Genomic DNA, 11773 nt, shown 5'->3' on the forward strand with positions numbered 1-11773 from the left:
TATTATTTTCATTTTTTTTTTTTACAGGTGATCGAGGGCTACGGGGATTAGGTGTAGATGGTGAGTATGGAATACATGTTTGTATTTTTTTTTTTTTGTTTTTTTTTATATTCAACAAATTAGCCGGATGATGGGACTACTACGGTCCCATCATTGGCTAATGTGTCAATTACTGTCACTGTAGCAAGCATAGCCGGATGGGACTTGTAGTCCCATCGGACGATGCCTGCATACACACAAACACCCACGAAAACCCCCGCACAGACCCTCGTATAGCCCCGCAGATCCCCGCACAGACCCCCACACACACGCACTCACACATAGCCCGCACACACCATACACGCACACAGTGTCTGAGCATGCGCTGTTTAATAAAACGGAATCCGTCACCCATAGGCTTCCATTCTAGTAAAAATCGGACAGCGACGGATCCTTCGCTGTCCGATTTTTCAATGTAGGCAAAAAACGTTCCTATGTCCGTTGTCTCCGTCCGACGGACAAAGAATTTCCGACGTATCCGTCGAACGACTGATGAAACGTGCGGCCATCCATCACAATCCGTCACTAATACAAGTCTATGAGAAAAAAGTCGCCGCATCCGTTTTTTTCAAAATTTGACGGATTGTGACTGATGGCAAAACACTGATGTGTGAAAGAGGCCTTACAGATACTGGGGTAAAATACTGACCATATGACCGTGGCCTTGGACTGAAAGATTATTGTGAAATGAGCGTTCCTACTTGCTGTGTAAGGCCAGGGTCACACTAGCGATTAAATCGGATGAATGCAATGCGATAAAAAAAAACTCGCATTGCATTCGTCCCAATGTTATTCTGTGGGGCAGCTTCCATCATCCGATTTTTTTTCTGAACGTTTCCTTGGACCGAGACATGCGTCTTTTAATTAAAAGATGAGGCGTGCTGCGATTGTCACCGATTTTCGGATCGGACTCGCCAATGCAAGTCTATGGGGGCGATAAAAAAATCAGATTACAAACGGACCAGATATGTGAGTTGAGATAAAATCGCACCCGGTGTCCTTTACAAAAAGCCGGCAATTCATTTAGCAATACAGTAAAATCACACTGACCGGTTAAATAAAGAAACAAAAGAATAGATATTGACACATAGAATACAATATATATATATATATATATATATATATATATATAATTTCATGCAGTTCTTCATAGCAGAATAGCCACTGTAACATTTGCCGGCTTCTGTAAATTCATTCCCCTACCCGACATGAAATGACAAATGGTTTACATACAGTTAAAAAAAAAACCATGAAATTAAATGGTTATGTCTATCACTAGAAATTAGATGAGGGTTTTTGTGTAAAATTTTGGAGTTGTAGGTATTAATTTAAGGGGTTAATTTGTTGTAAAAAATTGCGGGGAATTCCGCTGACGTCACTGAGACTGCAGGGAGTCCCCGCAATTTTTTACAACGAATTAACCCCTTAAATTAATACCTACAACTCCAAAATTTTACACAAAAACCCTCATCTAATTACTAGTGATAGACATAAAAAAAAAACATGAACTGCATGAATTATAAATATATATATATTCTATGTGTCAATATCTATTCTTTCGTTTCTTTAATTAACCGGTCAGTGTGATTTTACTGTATTGCTAAATGAATTGCCGGCTTTTTGTAAAGGACATATATATATATATATATATATATATATATATATATATAATGTATTCTATGTGTCTATATCTATTCTTTCCTTTGTGTTTGAAAACCTGTCATAGGGCTCCATTAGATGTACATTTTGCAAGGCGGTGAGAAAATCTCGGCAGATGGATGTCAAACGGATTCTTACATGCGAATAAAATCGGTTCTACGCTGGAAAATCGGATCACAGACTGAGCCATGGTGAAGAAACCTTTGTGCGATTTCGGACCGTTAAAATCGGATCGATTTTTTTAATCGTTGTGTGTGACTCCAGCCTAAATACCCCTGTAGGTTTTCAGGGCGGGCTTTAGTTGTGACACAGATTGCCATCTGCCACTGCTACCTCAAGGCATAATGCAAGTACATTACATGATGGAGTTGAACTGCAGTCTGAAAGGTACTGGACTAGCTAGTATCAAAAAGTTGCAACCAGTTGGATCTTTTGTGACTTTTTTGCTGTGGTATTTTGTGACCCCGTTCACCTGCATTACTCTGTGACGTAACGCAAACATTTGACCATATTTCTTTTTTTTTTTTTTTTACTGCACAACCTGTGTTTCTGTCAAAGTTACTGTTGAACTGCCAGGCTTAGGCTGGAAACACACTAGCGTTTTTAAAATCAGTCCAATTTTGTTCCTGAAAAGTGGGACGAGTGTCATACAAGTATCATTTGTTTTTCATGCTAGTACAATCTGATTTTTGACACCTAGCATCTGAATGACTTCCGATTTACATGTGAATGCAATCTGATTGCAATGCCATTTTAACATGAGCTTTTACATAGAGCAGCTCTCTGTCATTTACACATAGTTTTCCAAGGAAATATTCTTTAAGATATATATATATATATATATACACTCACTGGCCACTTTATTAGGTACACCTGTCCAACTGTGTGTTAAGACTTAATTTCTAATCAGCCAATCACATGGCGGCAACTCAGTGCATTTAGGCATGTAGACATGGTCAAGACAATCTCCTGCAGTTCAAACCGAGCATCAGTATGGGGAAGAAAGGTGATTTGAGTGCCTTTGAACGTGGCATGATTGTTGGTGCCAGAAGGGCTGGTCTGAGAATTTCAGAAACTGCTGATCTACTGGGATTTTCACGCACAACCATCTCTAGGGTTTACAGAGAATGGTCCGAAAAAGAAAAAAAAACCAGTGAGCGGCAGTTCTGTGGCCGGAAATGCCTTGTTGATGCCAGAGGTCAGAGGAGAATGGGCAGACCGGTTCGAGCTGATAGAAAGGCAACAGTGACTCAAATTGCCACCCGTTACAACCAAGGTAGGCAGAAGAGCATCTCTGAACGCACAGTGCGTCGAACTTTGAGGCAGATGGGCTACAGCAGCAGAAGACCACACTGGGTACCACTCCTCTCAGCTAAGAACAGGAAACTGAGGCTACAATTTGCACAAGCTCATCGAAATTGGACAGTAGAAGATTGGAAAAACGTTGCCTGGTCTGATGAGTCTCGATTTCTGCTGCGACATTCGGATGGTAGGGTCAGAATTTGGCGTAAACAACATGAAAGCATGGATCCATCCTGCCTTGTATCAACGGTTCAGGCTGGTGGTAGTGGTGTCATGGTGTGGGGAATTTTTTCTTGGCACTCTTTGGGCCCCTTGGTACCAATTGAGCATCGTTGCAACGCCACAGCCTACCTGAGTATTGTTGCTGACCATGTCCATCCCTTTATGACCACAATGTACCCAACATCTGATGGCTACTTTCAGCAGGATAATGGGCCATGTCATAAAGCTCGAATCATCTCAGATTGGTTTCTTGAACATGACAATGAGTTCACTGTACTCAAATGGCCTCCTCAGTCACCAGATCTCAATCCAATAGAGCATCTTTGGGATGAGGTGGAACGGGAGATTCGCATCAGGGATGTGCAGCCGACAAATCTGCGCCAACTGTGTGATGACATCATGTCAATATGGTCCAAAATCTCTGAGGAATGCTTCCAGCACCTTGTTGAATCTCTGCCACGAAGAATTGAGGCAGTTCTGAAGGCAAAAGGGGGTCCAACCCCTTACTAGCATGGTGTACCTAATAAAGTGGCCAGTGAGTGTATATTAGTGATAAAACACTCCGGGATCGCCTTTGCTGGGGTCTAAGGTCACGTGCGTTCAGCATGAAACTCAGGCGCACAGTCGGGGTCCGGGTATAACTGACACTGGGTCAGGTTTATTAACGGTAAAAGCAATGCATAAAGAAAAAAAACAAAACAAATCCTTGCCTGTCCGGCACTAACTAAACAAGGTACAACCTAACTACCAACTGGCGGGCTTCTCCCGTCCAGCCAAACCACAGTTACTGTGGGCACTGCTTTCACTCACGTGTGTCTCTCACACAGACAGGCTCTCTGTGTTCCCAGGCTGAGACACTCACACAACCACCTGGCATCCTTTTATATCCGCCTCCCATTATTCATTAGTAACCAGGTGATATACTGACCAGACTAGGCCACATAGGAAAGGTATCTGGGCGAGATATACCTGCCCTCATCCACTATTCCCACATGATTCTCACATATCCCCCCCCTCTGCTCAGACCACTCCGGTCGAGCAATGACACCCGCCAAACAGTGCACTCGGGACAGGGCATCTGCATTCCCCATCTGTACCCCTGGGCGGTGCTCCACCGTAAAAGTGTAGGCCTGCAGGGCAAGGAACCACCGGGTCACCCGGCTATTCCGTTCCTTGTTCAAGTGCATCCACTTGAGAGGGGCATGGTCAGTGATCAGCCTGAACTTTCGGCCCACCAGGTAATATTTGAGGGCCTCTAGAGCCCACTTAATGGCGAGGCACTCTTTTTCTACGACTGCATACTTTTGCTCATGTTTGTTCAGATTCCTGCTGAGATAGAGGACTGGGTGTTCCACTCCGTCCCTCACTTGTGACAGTACGGCCCCGATACCGGTATCAGAGGCATCTGTTTGTACCACAAACTCGCTGCAGAAGTCTGGAGTCACCAGTAGTGGTTGAGAGCAAAGTGCCCGTTTTAGGCTATGGAAGGCTTCTTCAGCCGCTAAACTCCATTTAATCATGACAGAGTCTTTCCCTTTTGTAAGATCCGTCAGGAGGGTAGCGATGACTGCAAAATTGGGTATGAACCGGCGATAATAGCCGGCGATCCCCAGAAAGGCTTGTACAGTGGGGCAAAAAAGTATTTAGTCAGTCAGCAATAGTGCAAGTTCCACCACTTAAAAAGATGAGAGGCGTCTGAAATTTACATCATAGGTAGACCTCAACTATGGGAGACAAACTGAGAAAAAAAAATCCAGAAAATCACATTGTCTGTTTTTTTTTCATTTTATTTGCATATTATGGTGGAAAATAAGTATTTGGTCAGAAACAAGCAATCAAGATTTCTGGCTCTCACAGACCTGTTACTTCTTCTTTAAGAGTCTCCTCTTTCCTCCACTCATTACCTGTAGTAATGGCACCTGTTTAAACTTGTTATCAGTATAAAAAGACACCTGTGCACACCCTCAAACAGTCAGACTCCAAACTCCACTATGGTGAAGACCAAAGAGCTGTCAAAGGACACCAGAAACAAAATTGTAGCCCTGCACCAGGCTGGGAAGACTGAATCTGCAATAGCCAACCAGCTTGGAGTGAAGAAATCAACTGTGGGAGCAATAATTAGAAAATGGAAGACATACAAGACCACTGATAATCTCCCTCGATCTGGTGCTCCACGCAAAATCCCACCCCGTGGGGTCAGAATGATCACAAGAACGGTGAGCAAAAATCCCAGAACCACGCGGGGGGACCTAGTGAATGAACTGCAGAGAGCTGGGACCAATGTAACAAGGCCTACCATAAGTAACACACTACGCCACCATGGACTCAGATCCTGCAGTGCCATACGTGTCCCACTGCTTAAGCCTGTACATGTCCGGGCCCGTCTGAAGTTTGCTAGAGAGCATTTGGATGATCCAGAGGAGTTTTGGGAGAATGTCCTATGGTCTGATGAAACCAAACTGGAACTGTTTGGTAGAAACACAACTTGTCGTGTTTGGAGGAAAAAGAATACTGAGTTGTATCCATCAAACACCATACCTACTGTAAAGCATGGTGGTGGAAACATCATGCTTTGGGGCTGTTTCTCTGCAAAGGGGCCAGGACGACTGATCCGGGTACATGAAAGAATAAATGGGGCCATGTATCGTGAGATTTTGAGTGCAAACCTCCTTCCATCAGCAAGGGCATTGAATATGAAACGTGGCTGGGTCTTTCAACATGACAATGATCCAAAGCATACCGCCAGGGCAACGAAGGAGTGGCTTCGTAAGAAGCATTTCAAGGTCCTGGAGTGGCCTAGCCAGTCTCCAGATCTCAACCCTATAGAAAACCTTTGGAGGGAGTTGAAAGTCCGTGTTGCCAAGCGAAAAGCCAAAAACATCACTGCTCTAGAGGAGATCTGCATGGAGGAATGGGCCAACATACCAACAACAGTGTGTGGCAACCTTGTGAAGACTTACAGAAAACGTTTGACCTCTGTCATTGCCAACAAAGGATATATCACAAAGTATTGAGATGAAATTTTGTTTCTGACCAAATACTTATTTTCCACCATAATATGCAAATAAAATGAAAAAAAAACAGACAATGTGATTTTCTGGATCTTTTTTTCTCAATTTGTCTCCCATAGTTGAGGTCTACCTATGATGTAAATTACAGACGCCTCTCATCTTTTTAAGTGGTGGAACTTGCACTATTGCTGACTGACTAAATACTTTTTTGCCCCACTGTACCTGCTTCTTGTTGACAGGTTGCGGCCAGTCCTGAACCGCCTGAATCTTAGCGAGCTGGGGTTTAACCCCTTACCTACAATTGACGTAATATTCCGTCCATGTGACCATGAACCTAATTACCATGGACGGAATATTACGTCATCGCGATCAGCGGCGCCCACGTGGTGAGCGCCGCTGATCGCGGCCGAGTGTCAGCTAATTATCATAACTGACACCCTGCACAATGTGTCAGGGGCGGTCACGGACCGCTCCCGACACGTTAACCCCTTGCACACCGCGATCAAACACGATCGCGGTGTACCGGGGGTTAAAGGGAAGCATCGGCAGGGAGGGGGCTCCCTCCTTGCTTCCCTGAGCCCCCCACGGCAGCGCAATGTGCAGCGCTGCTGCGGGGGACTCCTTTCCTGCAGGTCCCCGGATCCAATATGGTGACGGGGACCTCCGGGGGCCTGCAGGAAGCTGGCTTCCTCAGTGCCTGCAAAGCGCAGGCATGAGGAAGCCTGTGCAGTGCCTGTGACAGATCGCTGATCTGTCATCAGCGATCTGTCACAGGACAGTGATTTCCCCCCTGGGACATTGTAATAAAGTAAAAAAAAAATTAAAAAAAAGTGTAAAAATAATTTTAAAAAAATCGCCAAATAAATTAAAAAAAAAAATAAAAATATTCCCCAATAAATTCATTTTTTGGAAATAAAAAAAAAAACAATAAAAGTACACATATTTGGTATCGCCGCGTCCGTAACGACCCGCCCTATAAAACTGTCCCAATAGTTAACCCCTTAAGCGAACCCCTTAAAAAATAAAAATAAAAAACGAAGCAAAGAATAATGATTTATTATCATACCGCCGAACAAAAAGTGCAATAACGCGCGATCAAAAAGACGCATATAAATATCCATGGTACCGCTGAAAACGTCATCTTGTCCCGCAAAAAACGAGCCACCATACATCATCATCAGCGAAAAAATAAAAAAGTTATAGCTCGTAGAATAAAGTGATGCAAAAATAATTATTTTTTATATAAAATTGTTTTCATTGCATAAAAGCGCCAAAACATAAAAAAAGACCTAAATGAGGTATCGCTGTAACCGTACTGACCCAAAGAATAAAACTGCCTTATAAATTTTACCGCACCCGGAACGGCGTAAACGCACCACCCAAAAGAAATTCATGAAACGCTGGTTTTTGTAAATTCTGCGTCCCAAAAAACGAAATAAAAAGCGATCAAAAAATGTCACATGCCCGAACATGATACCAATAAAAGCGTCAACTCGTCCCGCAAAAAATAAGACCTCACATGACTCGGTGGGTCAAAATATGGAAAAATTATAGCTCTCAATATGTGGTGATGCAAAAACTATTTTTACAATAAAAAGCGTCTTTTAGCGTGCGACAGCTGTCAAACATAAAAACCGCCATAAATAGTAAATCAAACCCCCCGTTATCACCCCCTTAGTTAGGGAAAAATAATAAAATTAAAAAAAATGTATTTATTTCCATTTTCCCATTAGGGTTAGGGCTAGGGTTAGGGTTAGAATTGGGGGTTTCCACTATTTGCGCACATCAGGTGCTCTCCAAACGCAACATGGCATCTGATCTCAATTCCAGCCAATTCTGCGTTGAAAAAGTCAAATGGTGCTCCTTCCCTTCCAAGCTCTGCCATGCACCCAAACAGTGTTTTACCCCCTCATATGGGGTATCAGCCTACTCAGGACAATTTGCAAAACAACTTTTGGGGTCCTATTTCTCCTGTTGCCCTTAGGAAAATAAAAATTTGGGGGCAAAAATATCATTTTTGTGGAAAAAAAATTTTTTGTTATTTTCACGCCTGGGCGTTATAAACTTCTGTGAAGCACTTGGGGGTTCAAAGTTCTCACCACACATCTAGATAAGTTCCTTGGGGGGTCTAGTTTCCAAAATGGGGTCATTTGTGGGGGGTTTCCACTGTTTTGGTACATCAGGGGCTTTCCAAACGCGACATGGTGTCTGATCTCAATTCCAGCCAAAAAAGTCAAATGGCGCTGCTTGCCTTCCGAGCTCTGCCATGTGCCCAAATAGTCATTTACCCCCACATATGGGGTATCAGCGTACTCAGGACAAATTGCACAATAACTTTTAGGGTCCTGTTACCCTTGGGAAAATAAAAATTGGGGGTGAAAAGATCATTTTGTGGGAAAAATATGATTTTTTAATTGTACCGCTGTACATTATAAACTTCTGTGAAGCCCTTGTGGGTTCAAAGTTCTCACCACATATCTAGATAAGTTCCTTAGGGGGTCTAGTTTCAAAAATGGGGTCACTTGTGGGGGGTTTCCACTGTTTAGGTACATCAGGGGCTCTCCAAACGCGACATGGCGTCCGATCTGAATTCCAGCCAATTTTGCATTGAAAAAGTCAAACGGCGCTCCTTCCCTTCTGAGCTCTGCCATGCGCCGAAACAGTGGTTCCCCCCCACATATCAGGTATCAGCGTGCTCAGGACAAATTGCACAATAATTTTTGCAGTCCAATTTCTCCTGTTACACTTGGTAAAATAAAAAAAATTGAACCTGAAGTAATTTTTTTTGTGAAAAAAAGTTAAATGTTAATTTTTTTTAAATATTCAAAAAATTCCTCTGACGCACCTGAAGAGTTAATAAACTCCTTGAATGTGGTTTTAAGCACCTTAAGGGGTGCAGTTTTTAGAATGGTGTCACTTTTGGGTATTTTCTATCATATAGACCCCTCAAAGTGGCTTCAAATGTGATGTGGTCCATAAAAATAAAATGGTGTTGCAAAAATGAGAGATCGCTGGTCAACTTTTAACCCTTATATCTTACTAACAAATAAAAATTTTGGTTCCAAAATTGTGCTGATGTAAAGTAAACATGTGGCAAATGTTACTTATTAACTTTTTTGTGTGCCATATCTCTGTGATTTAAGGGCATACAAATTCAAAGTTAGAAAATTGCGGAATTTTCAAAATTTTCGCCAAATTTCCGTTTTTCTCATAAATAAACGCAAGTTATATGAATTAAATTTTACCACTAACATGAAGTACAATATGTCACGAGAAAACAATGTCAGAATCACCGGGATCCACGGAAGCGTTTCAGAGTTATGACTTCATAAAGGGACAGTGGTCAGAATTGTAAAAATTGGCCCGGTAGTTAACGTGCAAACCACCCTTGGTAGTGAAGGGGTTAACAATACCCCTCCCAATTACATACCCCAAATACCAGGCTTCTTCTAGCCCGATGTGACATTTCTTGGGGTTCGCGGTTAGACCTGCCTCCCACAGGTCGTCAATCACAGCTTGTACTTTCTGGAGATGAGTCTCCCAGTCCAAGCTGTAAATGACAATGTCATCCAAATAGGCCGAAGCGTACTGCCTATGTGGCCTCAGGACTTGATCAATCAGTCTCTGGAAGGTCGCTGTTTCCCCGTGCAGTCCAAACGGCATATACACATACTGAAATAAACCTTCCGGCGTAGCAAATGCCGTCTTTTCTCTGGCAGCCTACGCCAGAGGGATCTGCTAATACCTCTTTGTTAGGTCTAGGGTCGTAATATACCGGGCTTTTCCTAACCGATCTATTAACTCGTCGACCCGGGGCATAGGGTAGGCATCAAATTTTGAGACCGCATTCAGTTTCCTGAAGTCATTGCAGAACCGGATGGTGCCGTCCGGTTTAGGAAATAGCACAATCTGGCTGGACCAAGCACTGTGCGACTCCTCAATGACTCCTAACTCTAACATTGCCTTCACTTCTCGGGAAACGGCTACACGGCGCGCTTCCGGGATTCGGTAGGGTTTTACGTGAACTGTGACACCAGGTTCCGTTACGATGTCATGTTTCATTAGCGTAGTCTGCCCGGGTTTTTCTGAGAAAAACTTTTGGTTGTGAAGTAGAAACTGCCTGACCTCAGTCTTTTGCCGCTCCGAGAGAGTCTTTGCAACCCGTACCTCCGGTACGGTATGTGAGCCGACGGGACGGGCCAGCTCCGCTCACAAGGCAGACCAATCTTTCCAGGGTTTTATCAGATTTACATGATAAACCTGTTCAGGTTTCCGTTTACCTGCCTGGTATACTTTGTAGTTTACTTCACCAACTCTTTCCTTGATCTCAAAGGGGCCCTGCCACTTTGCCAGGAACTTACTGTCCACCGTGGGGACCAGGATCAACACCCTATCTCCGAGTGCAAACGTACAGATCTTGGCGCCCCTATCATAGATTCTTTTTTGGGCTCCTTGAGCCTGCATCATGTGTTCTTTGACGATAGGCATAACAGCCGCAATACGGTCCTGCATTTGTGTGACGTGATCTATCACCGTTTTAAACGGAGTGACCTGACCCTCCCAGGTTTCTTTTGCGACGTCTAACAATCCACGAGGACGTCGGGCGTACAATAACTCGAAAGGCGAGAATCCCGTGGAAGACTGGGGTACTTCCGTGATGGCAAAAAGCAAATACGGAAGTAAATAGTCCCAGTTCTTCCCATCCTTGTCTATCACCTTTCTCAGCATCTGTTTCAGAGTTTTATTGAACCGTTCGACCAACCCGTCTGTTTGAGGGTGATACACGGATGTGTGTAACGGTTCGATTTGTAACAACCGGCAGAGCTCCTTCATTACCCTGGACATAAAGGGGGTCCCCTGGTCGGTGAGTATCTGTTTTGGTATACCGACCCGACTAAACACATGCACCAGTTCCTTGGCAATCGTCTTGGTGGCCGTGTTACGCAAAGGATGGCCTCCGGGTAACGAGTGGCATAATCCAAGATGACCAGGATATGTTGGTGTCCACGTGTAGACCGTGGAAGGGGCCCAACTAAATCCATCCCAATCCTCTCAAACAGGACTTCAATAATAGGTAGGGGTACCAAAGGGCTACAGAACCGGGGCTTAGGTGCAGAGGCTTGGCAGTCAGGACAAGACTCACAATATACACGAATATCGTGATGCATGCCTGGCCAAACAAAACAGTGTAATATCCTTTCGGTGGTTTTCTGGACTCCCAGGTGACCTCCCATCACATGTCCGTGGGCCAGGTCCAGCACCTGCCGCCGGTAGGGTTTTGGCACGACTAATAGTTGCACCGTGTCTTCCCCCTTTTTCTCTATCTGATAGAGTAAATCATTCTCCAGAACCATGTAAGGATATGCCAGCCTAGAGCCAGGTTCTACGGGTACCCCATTTATCACTTTTACATTTGTCCTAGCCTGAGAAAGGGTAGTATCCTTTATTTGCTCGCTTTGGAAGTCATCTTTCTGAACTTCTAAATCCGGCAAACGGGGAGGTGGATGGCTGTCGGCCTCCTCCTCTTCCCCGGGCTCCTC

Source organism: Dendrobates tinctorius, unplaced genomic scaffold (genome assembly GCF_039654945.1).
Source record: "Dendrobates tinctorius isolate UK_male_01 unplaced genomic scaffold, ASM3965494v1 ptg000103l, whole genome shotgun sequence".
Lineage (NCBI taxonomy): Eukaryota > Metazoa > Chordata > Amphibia > Anura > Dendrobatidae > Dendrobates > Dendrobates tinctorius.